Consider the following 15,990-nt stretch of genomic DNA (forward strand, 5'->3'; position numbering starts at 1 on the left):
AAGGGCATGATGACTCATTACCAGTGGAAGAGGCCTGATGTTCTGTGTTGATGTCCCTCAGCACCCCAACAATGAAAGCCAGGGTGACATTTAGTGCCTGCCACCGCTTCAAGGCTGGTGGTTGTCCCTCTGCAGCTGTTGGATTTCTCCCATCATGGCGAGAACCTGGCCCATCATGCCTTGGGAATTTTGGTGGGCTCCCAAGACTTGGAACAAGGTTTCCTGGTCAGTATTGTCCCTTTGAGCCCTCACCATCCATCCCACACAGCCTAGCCCCACATGCCTGTACCCATTCCCAGTGGTGGCAGGCCCATCATTGTCAGGAGTGACAAGAGGAGACTCAGGTACCTGTACTGGGGGGCACACATTGGAAGAAACAGTCCTTGGGACACAGGTTTGGGGACGGATAGTTGTGTGTGATGTAGATGCAACAGGGGTGGAGGAGTCAATGTAGGCAGGGTGAGGCTGAAAGTTGTTGACTGACCTGGTGTCCATGATGGGCCAGCTTTGTTCTAGGTGTCCAAACAGCCAGGGTTGTTGTCTTCACTGGGGCCTTCATTCAGAAAGGTTGTGGTAGTCTCTTGTATCCTCTCCATGGTGACAATGGCAAAGTTACTTGTGGAAGAATTGCTGTAAGTGATACAAGTTATGTTTACGTTTGAGTAGTAGTTGTGTTGTATGAGATGCACACACTGCCTTAAATGATCCCCTGAAATGACAATGACAGCTGCTGCCAGCTTAGTTTGAACAAATTGAGACTCAGATATTTCAATACTATACACCATCTTTAAAGCTATAAAGCTATGTTGGTAGTTATATGACTGCTGATACCCTCTTATGTTGTTGAACTAATGACATGGGTGATAACCTTTTTTGCCTAGTGAAGTGTGTGACATGATACATGGCACTGAAAGCTGAACAATGCACAATAGTGTCAGAGTAGGGACACAGAATAGGAGTAAGCAATTGACATTGACCTATATCTGGATGTGCTGCATGTGCATCACCTTTGGCATCTAGATTTCCACCCCAAGTGAGTAAATTTTAATTTTAGGAATCTTTTTTCTAAAGCAAGTTTGACTGGGAACTAGGCTGTAGCTGTGTTTTGCTTGGAATGGTAGTGGGAGTGGGACATTGCATTGCTGTCATTGTCATAAACTGTTTCACTGTGGAACATTCATGATGGGTTACATTGGTTGTTTGTTTCAGATGCAGGACATCTCAAATTGTGTGCACTGTTCTGGTTTTCTTTATAGTGGAATATTGCCTTCTGGGAGTTGTAGTGCTGTCAGTTCCCAGGACTTAACATGCCATTTCTAAGGACCGTGGAGCAAGGTGAGTGTAGTGGACATGTGGCATGCCAGAGAGGGTATTTGCACATTTGGCACAGAGGGGTTGTGGGTGGTTTGGTAACTGAGGTGGGAAAAGGTGGTGAGGGAGTATGGAAGACAACACTGTTTGGTGACATGAATGTTGTAGTGACTTACTTGACTCCACTCCCCCAGGTATTCCTGTCAAGTCCTCAGGATGCAGGATGCCCAAGACCTTCTCCTCCCAAGATGTGAAAGTAGGGAGAGGAGGTGGGGGCCCACTGTCAGTCTTGAGTACCGCCAGCTGGTGCCTGGCAGCAATGGAGCATATGTTCCACCTGAGGTCATTGCACCTCTTCCTCATGTCCTCCCTTGTGGGTGGCTAGCTGCCTACAGAATTGACCCTGTCAATTATCCTTTGCTACAACTCAATTTCCCTGGCTATTAATGTTTGCTGGACCTGTGCTCCACAAAGTTGTGGCTCTACCCTGGCAACTCCTTCCACTATGATCCTCAACTCATCATCATTGAAACGCAGGAGTTTTTGTGGGGACATGCTAGTGGTGGTAAACACGGTGAGGTAGTGTAAAAAAGGGGGAAGGAACCATTAGTGGTGAGGTATAGGTGCTGTGATGTGTATTGTGTGTGATAATATATTGTGTGTTGTGTATGTTGTGCAGGTGTGGGATATATGCGTGGTGAAATTTGTATCGGTGGCAAATGTTTTTTTTGCTAAATCTGGGATAGTTATTCCTTCTTTGTGGCTGTGAGTGGTGTTCTGTTTGCAAAGGATTGTGAGCTGTGTAGGAGTGTGTTATATAGTGCAGTGTGTAGGTGTGTCGAGTGTGTGGATGTGTGTCAGGTGTGAGGTGTTCAAACTATGCAACGTGGTATGGTGTTCTTTGTGATGTGAGTTGACACCGCCACGGGTTTGCACCGCCAATGGTTTTCCGCCATGTCGTGATTTGTGACTCGCAATCTGATGGGAGGATTTATGTCGGGTTGGCGCTGCTGTTGGTGGGACCGCCTCTTTTCCGTCCTCCAATGTGCTGGCAATTTCGGATTTTTGCCTGTTTTTTGCCAGACTTCACAGTGTGACTCAATACGGCGGTTGAATTACCACCAACATGGCAGTGTTTTGGCGAACGCCACTGCAGCGGTCTTCATAAAAGACCACCAAACTCGTAATGACCCCCTAGATGTCCTCAGAGCAACTTAAATTTACCTGGACAGAACAAGGTCCTCCAGTAAAGTTGTGACTTATGGGCTATCTGAGAAGGGTCAATGGCCTTCAACATCCACACACTCTAGATGAAACAAGTTTGCGATTATTCAGTCTAATGACTCCTCTCAAATCAGTGGCCCTCCACGGTCCAAGGCAGATCTACAAGAAGCATGTCTTCCTTCTGGGCAATGTTTAAAGAGGCATCCCTAATAGGCATCTGTAATGCAGCAACATGGGCTGTCCTACACACTTTTATTTGTCATTACCACCTTCAATTGGGGATGACAGCATCATCGGAATTCAGTTCAGATTTTTTGTCTTTAGTTCATGTGTTTAATTCATGAAGTTGCTATTAAAATTCACAGAAGCAGCATCCTGAATATGTGTGTCACTCTCATTCCTTTGACTGGATTGTAGTAGAACCAATCACCATCCACTTTGGTATTGGCTCATTGCGTTAGAACTGGTACTGGAAGACAGACGAGGAGGTAGTGCCTAATTACTTACAGGCAATCTTCATTAATCCGAGGCCAGGTCTTTCGGTCACATTGCTAAGCCCCTCCCTCAATACCCTCTTTTCCTTTTATGGTGGTCATTGCCAATTCCTTCTTTTGAGCATACATGGAAATAGGTGCCATCTTAGAGGAACTTTCAGAACTGCTACAAGAAATAATTCAGTTTTGTGGGCAAGACGGGAACCTGCTTGGAAAAGATAGTTTCAGGTACTCGTTTAGTTGGAAGTGATATTAAGATTTATATTATTCATTTAGCTGCAAAATTGACTTCACCTGACTGGTCTATTAAAATGTGATGTAAAGCCATAGTAGACAGTATAGAAAATACACTAGTAGCATGGGGATTCATTGTTATATGTGCGCTGCAGTGTGTATTCTGAGCATCCACAAATGACAAAATATACACCTGCCAGTAGCACCATTGTGTTTTGGATTGATGCAGTTTATTAGAACTGCACTAACACATGGAAAGAAAAGGTTCCTTTGCCAAGTAAGAAGAAATGTATTATATATGGATAGGGCATCCCTAAAGAGTGCTTTGCAGGCCAAAAAGGCAAGGTGCCTAATATATAAAAATGTGGCACTTTGTATATTGAAAAGGTGTTGCCTTACAGTAATTGAACACCTATAAGCTATTTCCACTTTGTAGGTTCAGGAACATTTTCTATAAGATAGGTCTAGGTTTGATTAAACTATTTAGTTTGCTTCTTCTTCTTTGGGTGCATTGTTCAGCATTCCGTCCATCACTTGTTCTTTTTGTATTTGTCGTGCTAAGTGGGACGGGTGTGCACAGACATGAGTCCTGTGCTCCCCATGTCACTGGAGTCAAGCTAGCATGGCTGATGAGTGGTGATACCCCAACCCCTATCCTAGGATGCTTGTTTCCAGTCCAGGGATGACCTGGCCTGGCAGTTCTGACTTGACTGTTCCCATGTGGAGCAGGGTCAAGATGGATTTGTATACATCTGGGTTCGAACTGGAATGGCATAGGTAGCAAAAGAATGATGGATATAGGCTCAGATCTCTATTCTGGGGTGAATGTTTGACATTGTTCAGCATTCTGTTCATCACTTGTTCTTTTTGCATTTGTCACTCCACTCTGACAAGCCACTCCACTGATCAACATGTCACTCCACTCCACCACATTCCACTCCACTCAAAGACACTCCACACCACTCCACTGAACGACACACCACTTCACTCTACAACACTTTACTCCACTGCAGTCTATGCTACTCTCTCCACTCTGCGGCACAGTTCTTACACAGCTTGTATTTTCCTGACTCATGCTGTGTTACTTTACTGCTTCATTACAGCTCTCATTAGATGTTGATGGTTTCAGATTGTTGTATCAGAGGGCAGGAAAAGCAGAGTCTCCCTGCAGCTTCTTTCTACTTACTAGCACGCAGCATTAATAAAAGCTCCTACCTGAACGCAACGCATTCCAAAACTGAAACTGTTTCCATCTGTGTAGTTTATCTCGCTAAGATTCCCACCATATCTCAGCAAAATGTGTAACCTAGGCCACTAGGTGCAATGGGTTGTTAGAGAAGACTAATCTGTAAATCCAAATGTTTCCAGCAGGAATAACATGGAATCCACTAGCGCCCTTCCACACTGACAGTACCAAATACATCAAAAACTGGGCTTCAGATTGATGGTGAAGAGGGCTTAAGGGGCCTATAGATGTGAGTGATGGGACGCAAGGGACATTGTTGGGTTGTACTCACACAGCTTGTCTCATCAAATGGAAGCTCTATCAGTTCTGTACTACATCAAATGGAAGCTCTATCTGTTCTGTACTACATCAAGAGTGATGACTCTTTGTAACAAACAGTTGTGAATAAAACTACTGCTACTCTCTGCTCGTAGATCATTTTTGTTGGACCTGGCTTTTTGACAGGGACATCCCCAAACTTTTTGCCTCCTTCCTCCTATTTTTTCTGACCTGTTGTTGTTGGCTTTTGACCTCTGGGCACTTTACCACTGCTAACCAGTGCTAATGTGCATATGCTCTCTGGGTAAATTGTACTACTGATTGGTTTATCCATGATTGACTATTTAATTTACTTGTAAGTCCCTGGTAGAGTGCACTACATGTGCCTAGGGCAGGTAGATTAAATGCTACTAGTGGGCCTGCAGCACTGGTTGTGCCACCCACCTCAGTAGCCCCTTAACCCTGTCTCAGGCCTGCCATTGCAAGGCCTGTGTGTGCAGTTTCACTGCCACTTCGACTTGGCATTTAAAAGTACTTGCCAAGCCTAGAACTCCCCTTTTACTACATATAAGTCATCCCTAATGTGTGCCCTAGGTAACCCCTAGAGCAGGGTGCTGTGTAGGTAAAAGGCAGGACATGTACCTGTGTAGTTATATGTCCTGGTAGTGTAAAACTCCTAAATTCGTTTTTGCACTACTGTGAGGCCTGCTCCTTTCATAGGCTAACATTGGGGCTGCCCTCATACACTGTTGAAGTGGCAGCTGCTGATCTGAAAGGAGCAGGAAGGTCATATTTAGTATGGCCAGAATGGTAATACAAAATCCTGCTGACTGGTGAAGTCGGATTTGATATTACTATTCTAGAAATGCCACTTTTAGAAAGTGAGCATTTCTTTGCACTAAAATCTTGTTGTGCCCTTCAATCCACGTCTGGCTAGGTTTAGTTGACAGCTCCCTGTGCATTCACTCAGACACACCCCAAACACAGGGTACTCAGCCTCACTTGCATACATCTGCATTTTGAATGGGTCTTCCTGGGCTGGGAGGGTGGAGGGCCTGCCCTCACACAAAGGACTGCCACACCCCCTACTGGGACTCTGGCAGACAGGATTGAACTGAAAGGGGGCTTGGTGCATTTCTTAGAGACTCTTTGAAGTCACCCCCACTTCAAAGGCACAACTTAGTATAAAACAGGGCCTCTGCCCTACCTCATCAGACACTTGCTGGAGAAGAAACCTGAACCAGAAACTACATCCTGCCAAGAAGAACTGCCTGGCTGCTCAAAGGACTCACCTGTCTGCTTTCTACAAAGGACTGCTGCCTTGCTGTTGCCCTGCTGCCTTGCTGAACTCTTGTCTGGCTGTGAAAGTGCTCTCCAAGGGCTTGGATTGAGCTTGCCTCCTGTTCCTTGAAGTCTCAGGGCCAAAAAGACTTCTCTCTTTTACTTGGACGATCCGTGCGCCGAAAATGTCGACGCACAGCTTGTTTCGCGGCGAGAAAAAAGCCGCACTCCGGCGCTGATCGACGCGACGCTCTGGGGACGATCGAAGATCCGACGCACGGCCTCGCAAGGACAACGCCGCCCGACCTCTAGAGGAGAAATCGACGCCACGCCTGCTGTGAGATCGTAATTTCAACACACAGCCCCGCAGATCGAAGTCTAGAGGAGAAATCGACGCAACGCCTGCCTTGAGATCGTAATTTCGACGCGCAGCCCCGCAGACCGGCGCGCAGCCGGAGAACAAGCAGGAAAATCCACGCACAGACCCGGGACATCTGGTAATCCCCGCGATCCACAGAAAGAGACTGTCCACGCGCCGGAAAACGACGCCGACTTCCCCGAGTGGAAAATAACGACGCAAGTCCGTGTGTGCTGGGGAGAAATCGACGCACACACCCTTTTTCCACGCACCTCTTCTCCTGTGGCCCTCTGAGGAGATTTTCCACCAGAAACCAGGTACTTTGTGTTTGAAAGAGACTCTGTTTACTTTCTAAAGACTTAAGACACTTTGGGGGTTATTCTAACTTTGGAGGAGTGTTAATCCGTCCCAAAAGTGACGGTAAACTGACGGATATACCACCAGCCGTATTACGAGTTCCATAGGATATAATGGACTCGTAATACGGCGGTGGTAAATCCGTCACTTTTCCGTCACTTTTGGGACGGATTAACACCTCCTCCAAAGTTAGAATAACCCCCTTTATATCACTTTTCAGTGATATCTTTACAAATTCATATTGCAACTTTGATCGTTTTGACCTGAAGAGACCCAGATAAATATTATATATTTTTCTAAACATTGTGTGGTGTATTTTTGTGGTGTTATGCTATGGTGTTGTATGATTTATTGCACAAATGCTTTACACATTGCCTTCTAAGTTAAGCCTGACTGCTCGTGCCAAGCTACCGGAGGGTGAGCACAGGCTGATTTTGGATTGTGTGTGACTTACCCTGACTAGAGTGAGGGTTCTTGCTTGAACAGAGGGCAACCTGACTGCCAACCAAAAAACCCATTTCTAACATTGGTGATCAGCGGTGAGGATAGGACTTGTGTTTGTGCAGTGACATACAGTAGCTAAGTATTTCACTACCTACCCACAGTTGAAGGTCAACTTGATTTTTCATCTTTTTCGCTTTTGGTTCTCTGATGTCCTCCTGGATATACTATTGATATTTTGGACTTTGGATTTTGGTTCTTGCCAGTAAGACTTTGTCAGCAATGAGATTGCTTACCTACTCATTCTTTGTGCCTACTGACCACCTCACTAAGGCTGACCTAAGGATGTTTTGCAGAAAATGGGGCCTTCCTGTAGCAAGGAGATCTACTAAGGCGGAGATGCTACATGCCTACATAGTGTGGGGGGAAGAAAGATGGGCAGAGAGAGAGGCAGCAAGAAACCAAATGACTAAGTACCCCTCAGATGAGGCGGAGGACTACTCACACGAGGAGGAAGACTACTCAGATGAGGAAAGAAAACTAGTGGGAGATGAAGGGCTCCTAGCTCTACAGCGGTGTATGGAAGAGCTAGATGAGCAGCTTGAAAGGGCTGGGGCAGCAAGTCTCTTAGCCCTGGAAGAAGAAAAGATTGCAGCTCAAGAGCTGAGCTGTAAAGAGCTGAAACTGGAGGCCGGAAGGGCTGAGTCCAGTTCAGATGGTGGCAGCAAAAATCTTGCATCTAGTACTGCTGAAGAAGGGCACAAGCCCAGAGATTTGGTGCCCAACTTGAAGAAGGGAGTTGACACACCCCAGGCAGTTCAAGGGTATGAGGTAGTTCCCGTTATGCACAGGGTCCCTGAGAAGGATTGGGGAACTGGCACTGGGGGGAGGGACACTTTACTGACTCTAGCAGAGAGTGACAGAGAAAAGGGTTCCCCCCTGGTGGACGTCCTGGATATAGAGTGTAGAGACATCCCAGAAGAGTATGGGTTGAGTGTCAGGGACAGACAGATACTGTCTCACCAGTCTCAGGAGGGTGAAGTAGAGTGCTTTTCCAAGGTTGAGTTACTGGATGGTTGGGTGAAGGGTACTGTGGTTAATACATGTGAAGGGCAGAGTGATGTAATTGCTGGAGAGCATATGTCTGGTCCTTATTTTCCAAAGCTACGCCAACACCAGGTGGAGTGTGAGTTCTCTGACCTCAGGGACCTTACAATGGAGGCAGACTTCTGGGTGAGTACCAGAGAGTCTGAAGAGGCATTTGGGGGTGCTCCTGAAGGGAGTGGTCTAGGTGGCTCCCAACCGAGTGTGGTGGGAAAGGATTGTAGTGTCCCAGGTAGGTCCCAGGTCCTAGAGGGTTCCTTGAGGGAACACCAGGAGGGAAGCCTAGCCTGTACCGTAGGGCCACCTTTTGAGGGAAGCCCCGCAGTGTCAGAAGAACTTGGGGGGGTGACTGTAGCCAGCATCCCAACAGTTCTGGTGTCTGGCAGTACCCCTCCTATTGAGGGGGTGCAGAAGTCCAGACATAGGGTTGAGAGGGGGTTGCAGACACCAGTGGAGGACCTTGAGAGTCAGGGGACAGCTCTGAGAGCAGAGCCCCCCAGGAATGACCCAGGTGAAACCGTTTCTGGTTTGGGGGAAACCCAGACTCTGCCGGATGGGCAGAGGTCGGGAGACCTGCGCCAACCAGACTCTTGTGTGGCCCTTGGGGACGGTGTGTCCCTTGTGGGGGGTGAGAGTGCCCCCCAGGAAGTCCTGGCATGCCAAGCAAAGATTAAACCTCAGGGTGGTGACTCTGGGTTGGATACCCAGGTTCAGAGGTTAAACTCTGACCTGGTGGGGGGTAGATGTGCCATCCAAGAAGTCCTGCTGTGCCAGGCAATTGTCCAACCTCAGGGTGTTGACTCTGGGTTGGATGACCAGGTTCAGAGGTTAAACTCTGACCTGGTGGAGGGTAGGTGTGCCCCCCAGAAAGTCCTGGGGTGCCAGGCAATTGCCCAACCTCAGGGTGGTGACTCTGGGTTGGGGAACCAGGCTCAGAGGTTAAACTCTGACCTGGTGGGAGGTAGGTGTGTCTCCCTGGAAGTCCTGGCCTGCCAGGCAATGGTTCAACCTCAGGGTGGTGACTCTGGGTTGGATACCCAGGTTCAGAGGTTAAACTCTGACCTGGTGGGGGGTAGATGTGCCACCCAAGAACTCCTGCTGTGCCAGGCAATTGTCCAACCTCAGGGTGTTGACTCTGGGTTGGATGACCAGGTTCAGAGGTTAAACTCTGACCTGGTGGAGGGTAGGTGTGCCCCCCAGAAAGTCCTGGCGTGCCAGGCAATTGCCCAACGTCAGGGTGGTGACTCTGGGTTGGGGAACCAGGCTCAGAGGTTAAACTCTGACCTGGTGGGAGGTAGGTGTGTCTCCCTGGAAGTCCTGGCCTGCCAGGCAATGGTTCAACCTCAGGGTGGTGACTCTGGGTTGGATACCCAGGTTCAGAGGTTAAACTCTGACCTGGTGGGAGGTAGGTGTGCCTCCCAAGAAGTCCTGCTGTGCCAGGCAATTGTCCAACCTCAGGGTGTTGACTCTGGGTTGGATGACCAGGTTCAGAGGTTAAACTCTGACCTGGTGGGGGGTAGGTGTGCCCCCCAGAAAGTCCTGGCGTGCCAGGCAATTGCCCAACCTCAGGGTAGTGACCCTGGGTTGGGGAACCAGGCTCAGAGGTTAAACTCTCACCTGGTGGGAGGTAGGTGTGCCTCCCAGAAAGTCCTGGTGCGCCAGGCAATTGTTCAACTTCAGGGTGGTGACTCTGAGTTGAATGGCCCAGTTCAGAGGTTAAACTCTGACCTGGTGGAGGGTCAGTGTGCCCTCCAGGAAGTACTGGCGTGCCAGGAAATTGTTCAACTTCAGGGTGGTGACTCTGAGTTGAATGGCCAAGTTCAGAGGTTAAACTCTGACCTGGTGGAGGGTCAGTGTGCCCTCCAGGAAGTCCTGGCGTGCCAGGCAATTGTTCAACTTCAGGGTGGTGACTCTGAGTTGAATGGTCAGGTGCAGAGGTTAAACTCTGACCTGGTGGGGGGTAGGTGTGCCTCCCAGGAAGTCCTGGTTTACCAGGCAGTGATCCAGTCTGAGGGTACAGACTCTGGGCTGGAAGACCAGGTTCAGGGTGTCCCCCCCGGACCTGGAGGGAGGGGCTACTGATTACAGTGCCCCTACCATGTTGTCTTCTGAGGAGGCCACTCCTAGTTGGAGGGTGCTGGGCCCCAGAAGGGAGGGCAGGGGGAGGGAAGCCTCACCCCGGGCCCTAGTCCAACCTGAAGGTACAGGCCCCAGGTTGGAGGGCCAGTTGCAGGTTAACAGCCCTGCACTGGTGGAGGAATGGTACAGGGCGACTTCTGTAAGCACCCTGACCATGTTGGACTCTGGGGGTACCGCTCCAGGAGGGAGGGTACAGAGCCCCAGAGGGGAGGACCAGGTTCAGGCTGTCATCCCTGACCTGGTGGAAGGGAAAGTGGTTAAAGGGTGCCCAGCACCTGGGGCTACCGCCCCCCACTCTCCCCAGCCACAGTGGTTGGAGAGCTTTGAGAGGCCTGGGGCCTGGCTCTCATCCCTGGCAGCTGTCAGTAATCACTGTGGCTTGCTGTCCGGGTGGACAGAGTTATCCCTGGGGAGGGGACAAGTGTCACACCCCGGGGGTAGAGTGGGCAACACCACTGTGTTGGTCATGGTGGTACTATCCTGCTCCTGGGATACATCTGTGAGCAAAGTAAGGTTAGGTGCTGCACAGATGGGATCCGCAGGTAAGGAGAAAGGTTCCCCATGGGTTGGCTTAGTGGGCCCTGAGAGTATGGACAGAGTGATCCAATTGGAGTCAGGAAGGCGAAGAACTGGAGCATGCCCCTGCTGTTGTGGGCCTGGGTCCTTGTTCTGTCGCCTCAAACAGGGAAGTACATCAGGATAGTGATTGTTCTCCCCTGGCTTTAGGCTGGTAGGGGGTCATGTTGGACCTGGCTTTTTGACAGGGACATCCCCAAACTTTTTGCCTCCTTCCTCCTATTTTTTCTGACCTGTTGTTGTTGGCTTTTGACCTCTGGGCACTTTACCACTGCTAACCAGTGCTAAAGTGCATATGCTCTCTGGGTAAATTGTGCTACTGATTGGTTTATCCATGATTGACTATTTAATTTACTTGTAAGTCCCTGGTAGAGTGCACTACATGTGCCTAGGGCAGGTAGATTAAATGCTACTAGTGGGCCTGCAGCACTGGTTGTGCCACCCACCTCAGTAGCCCCTTAACACTGTCTCAGGCCTGCCATTGCAAGGCCTGTGTGTGCAGTTTCACTGCCACTTCGACTTGGCATTTAAAAGTACTTGCCAAGCCTAGAACTCCCCTTTTACTACATATAAGTCATCCCTAATGTGTGCCCTAGGTAACCCCTAGAGCAGGGTGCTGTGTAGGTAAAAGGCAGGACATGTACCTGTGTAGTTATATGTCCTGGTAGTGTAAAACTCCTAAATTCGTTTTTGCACTACTGTGAGGCCTGCTCCTTTCATAGGCTAACATTGGGGCTGCCCTCATACACTGTTGAAGTGGCAGCTGCTGATCTGAAAGGAGCAGGAAGGTCATATTTAGTATGGCCAGAATGGTAATACAAAATCCTGCTGACTGGTGAAGTCGGATTTGATATTACTATTCTAGAAATGCCACTTTTAGAAAGTGAGCATTTCTTTGCACTAAAATCTTGTTGTGCCCTTCAATCCACGTCTGGCTAGGTTTAGTTGACAGCTCCCTGTGCATTCACTCAGACACACCCCAAACACAGGGTACTCAGCCTCACTTGCATACATCTGCATTTTGAATGGGTCTTCCTGGGCTGGGAGGGTGGAGGGCCTGCCCTCACACAAAGGACTGCCACACCCCCTACTGGGACTCTGGCAGACAGGATTGAACTGAAAGGGGGCTTGGTGCATTTCTTAGAGACTCTTTGAAGTCACCCCCACTTCAAAGGCACAACTTAGTATAAAACAGGGCCTCTGCCCTACCTCATCAGAAACTTGCTGGAGAAGAAACCTGAACCAGAAACTACATCCTGCCAAGAAGAACTGCCTGGCTGCTCAAAGGACTCACCTGTCTGCTTTCTACAAAGGACTGCTGCCTTGCTGTTGCCCTGCTGCCTTGCTGAACTCTTGTCTGGCTGTGAAAGTGCTCTCCAAGGGCTTGGATAGAGCTTGCCTCCTGTTCCTTGAAGTCTCAGGGCCAAAAAGACTTCTCTCTTTTACTTGGACGCTCAGTGCGCCGCAAATTTCGACGCACAGCTTGTTTCGCGGCGAGAAAAACGCCGCACTCCGACGCTGATCAACGCAACGGTCTGGGGACGATCGAAGATCCGACGCACGGCCTCGCAAGGACAACGCCGCCCGACCTCTAGAGGAGAAATCGACGCGACGCCTGCCCTGAGATCGTAATTTCAACGCGCAGCCCCGCAGATCGAAGTCTAGAGGAGAAATCGACGCGACGCCTGCCGTGAGATCGTAATTTCGACGCGCAGCCCCGCAGACCGACGCGCAGCCGGAGAACAAGCAGGAAAATCCACGCACAGATCCGGGACATCTGGTAATCCCCGCGATCCACAGAAAGAGACTGTCCACGTGCCGGAAAACGACGCCGACTTCCCCGCGTGGAAAATAACGATGCAAGTCCGTGTGTGCTGGGGAGAAATCGATGCACACACCCTTTTTCCACGCACCTCTTCTCCTGTGGCCCTCTGAGGAGATTTTCCACCAGAAACCAGGTACTTTGTGTTTGAAAGAGACTCTGTTTACTTTCTAAAGACTTAAGACACTATGGGGGTTATTCTAACTTTGGAGGAGGTGTTAATCCGTCCCAAAAGTGACGGAAAAGTGACGGATTTACCACCAGCCGTATTACGAGTCCATTATATCCTATGGAACTCGTAATACGGCTGGTGGTATATCTGTCACTTTACCGTCACTTTTGGGACGGATTAACACTCCTCCAAAGTTAGAATAACCCCCTTTATATCACTTTTCAGTGATATCTTTACAAATTCATATTGCAACTTTGATCGTTTTGACCTGAAGATACCCAGATAAATATTATATATTTTTCTAAACACTGTGTGGTGTATTTTTGTGGTGTTATGCTATGGTGTTGTATGATTTATTGCACAAATGCTTTACACATTGCCTTCTAAGTTAAGCCTGACTGCTCGTGCCAAGCTACCGGAGGGTGAGCACAGGCTGATTTTGGATTGTGTGTGACTTACCCTGACTAGAGTGAGGGTTCTTGCTTGGACAGAGGGCAACCTGACTGCCAACCAAAAACACAATTTCTAACAATTTTCAATTGCAATTTTTTTTTGCCTTATACATAGATGTCACATAAGTAGAAACATTCTACTGAAAATGATAAAGTACCCAAATATCAATAGCACAGTATCTTCGTCTTGCTTGAGTCTATGAAATCTTCATGAGGCGGGTCCTTTTCCAATGGCCAGTATATAGTTGGTAAAACTCCACAACTTAAAGAAATACAGAGTAGATTTGTCAATTAGTAAATACCTCTATGAAGATGTAAGAGACAATTGTTACAGCACAACTTATAAGGAGAGGGAGGTCTGCAGTATGTAGGCACAAGGGGCAGATCAAGAATGCAAAAGTAGTTTCATAATCCAAACAAGTAAATCTTACTCTCCTTAGTTAACCACTAACCTGAGACCTCTGAAGACAATGCTGGAAGAAGCTGAAGTCTTCCAAGGATGCAAGGGAATTATTTGAAGAGTACCAAGGATGTAGAGGAATTTTTGAAGTAATATTGCAAACAGAATCCTAATATGTGTCACAAGTAGAAAACATTTGAGAAGGTGAAATCAGAATCCAGCTTGATGCCTTTGTGAGATGAAAAGCCAGGAACACAGGTGAGGAGCAGAGCCAAAGCAGAGTTTTTGTCTCAACAACAAGGAAGAACACCAAGCACCTGGGAGTGGCTTTTATAAACTGTGGCATCCTTGAATACTGCAGTAGATCCTCAGGTCACTGGATCCTCAAATCCTGAAGTAGATCCTCAAATCTTGGATCCTCAAATCCTACAATGGATCTTTGAATCCTTCTGTTCCGGGGACGTAATGGTTACGTCCACAGGCACAGTGCTTCTGTGCCAAGGACGTAACCATTACGTCTTTGGCATGGAGCTCGGAGGGAGCGCTCCCTCTGTGGGCTTGCCTCCCACCCCCCCAAGGCAGGGATGGAAGGGGAAGCCCCTTCCACCCTAACCCCCCCCCCAGTGACGTCTGATGACGTCAGCGCGCATTGGCGTGCTGATCTCATCAGAGGCCACTTCCCCATCGCGCTATTTAATTGGGAGACTTGGGGGAACACAGAATAGTAAAACAAGTGTTATTCCCCCTTGTCTTGCTCTACATGTTTTCCTTCCAAATTTAAGACAGTGTGTAAAAAAGATGTCTATTTGAGAAATGCCCTCTAATTCACATGCTAGTATGGGCACCCCGGAATTCAGAGATGTGCAAATAACCACTGGTTCTCAACACCTTATCTTGTGGCCATTTTGGAAATACAAAGGTTTTCTTGAAATCTATTTTTCACTTTTTATATTTCAGCAAATTAATTGCTGTATACCCGGGTATTGAATGAAAGCCCATTGAAAGGTGCAGCTCATTTATTGGCTCTGGGTCCCTAGGGTTCTTGATGAACCTACAAGCCCTGTATATCTCCACAACCAGAAGAGTCCAGTGGACGTAAAGGTATATTGCTTTAAAAAATCTGACATTGCAGGAAAAAGTTACAAAGAGTAAAACATGGAGAAAAATGGCTGTTTTTCACCTCAATTTCAATATTCTTTTATTTCAGCTGTTAGTTTATGTAGGAAACACTTGTGGGATCTACACAAATGACCACTTGCTGAGTACAGAATTGTGTCTACTTTTCAGAAATGTTTAGCTTTCTGGAATCCAGCATTGGTTTCTCACCCATCTCTGTCACTAAGTGGAAGGAGGCTGAAAGCACAAAAAATAGTAACAATGGGGTATGTACCAGTAAAATTTCAAAATTGTGTTGAAAAATTGGGTTTTCTAATTCAAGTCTGCCTGCTCCTGAAAGCTGGGAAGATGGTGGGTTTACTAGCACAAACCCTTTGTTTATGCCATTTTCAGGGGAAAAAACACAAGCCTTCTTCTGCAGCCCTTTTTTCCCATTTCTTTGAAAAAAAACACAAATTCTGCTGTATTTTGACTAATTTATTGGTCTCCTTCAGGGGAACCCACAAAGTCTGGGTACCTCTAGAATCCCTGGGATGTTGGAAAAAAGGACGCAAATTTGGCATAGGTAGCTTATGTGGAAAACAAGTTATGAGGGCCTAAGCACAAACTGCCCCAAATAGCCAAAAAAAGGCTCGCACAAGAGGGGAAAAGGCCTGGCAGCGAAGGGGCTTAGGAGAGCACATTGGGACAGGCTGTGCTGGTGATGGAGAGGGATCACAGCTGGGCAGACTTGTTGCTTCCACAATACAGGGTGGAATTACTCTTGTTACGCCACAGCAGACAACATCCTGAGTGCCAATGTCTTGAACAAGGAGTGGAGTTGGTAGCCAATACTGTCCAGAACCAGAGGTCGATGGAAGTGGAGAGTGGCACCTGTGGCAAGCCATGATAGGGGTTATCTCTCCTCTGAGCCTTTGGTCATTGTACAAGTGTGATGCTGAATTCTCAGGTGCTTTCCCCATATTTTCAGGAGGCTGAGCTGTCACTTTTAGGTCTGGCCTACAG

Source organism: Pleurodeles waltl, chromosome 1_1 (genome assembly GCF_031143425.1).
Source record: "Pleurodeles waltl isolate 20211129_DDA chromosome 1_1, aPleWal1.hap1.20221129, whole genome shotgun sequence".
NCBI classification, from domain to species: domain Eukaryota; kingdom Metazoa; phylum Chordata; class Amphibia; order Caudata; family Salamandridae; genus Pleurodeles; species Pleurodeles waltl.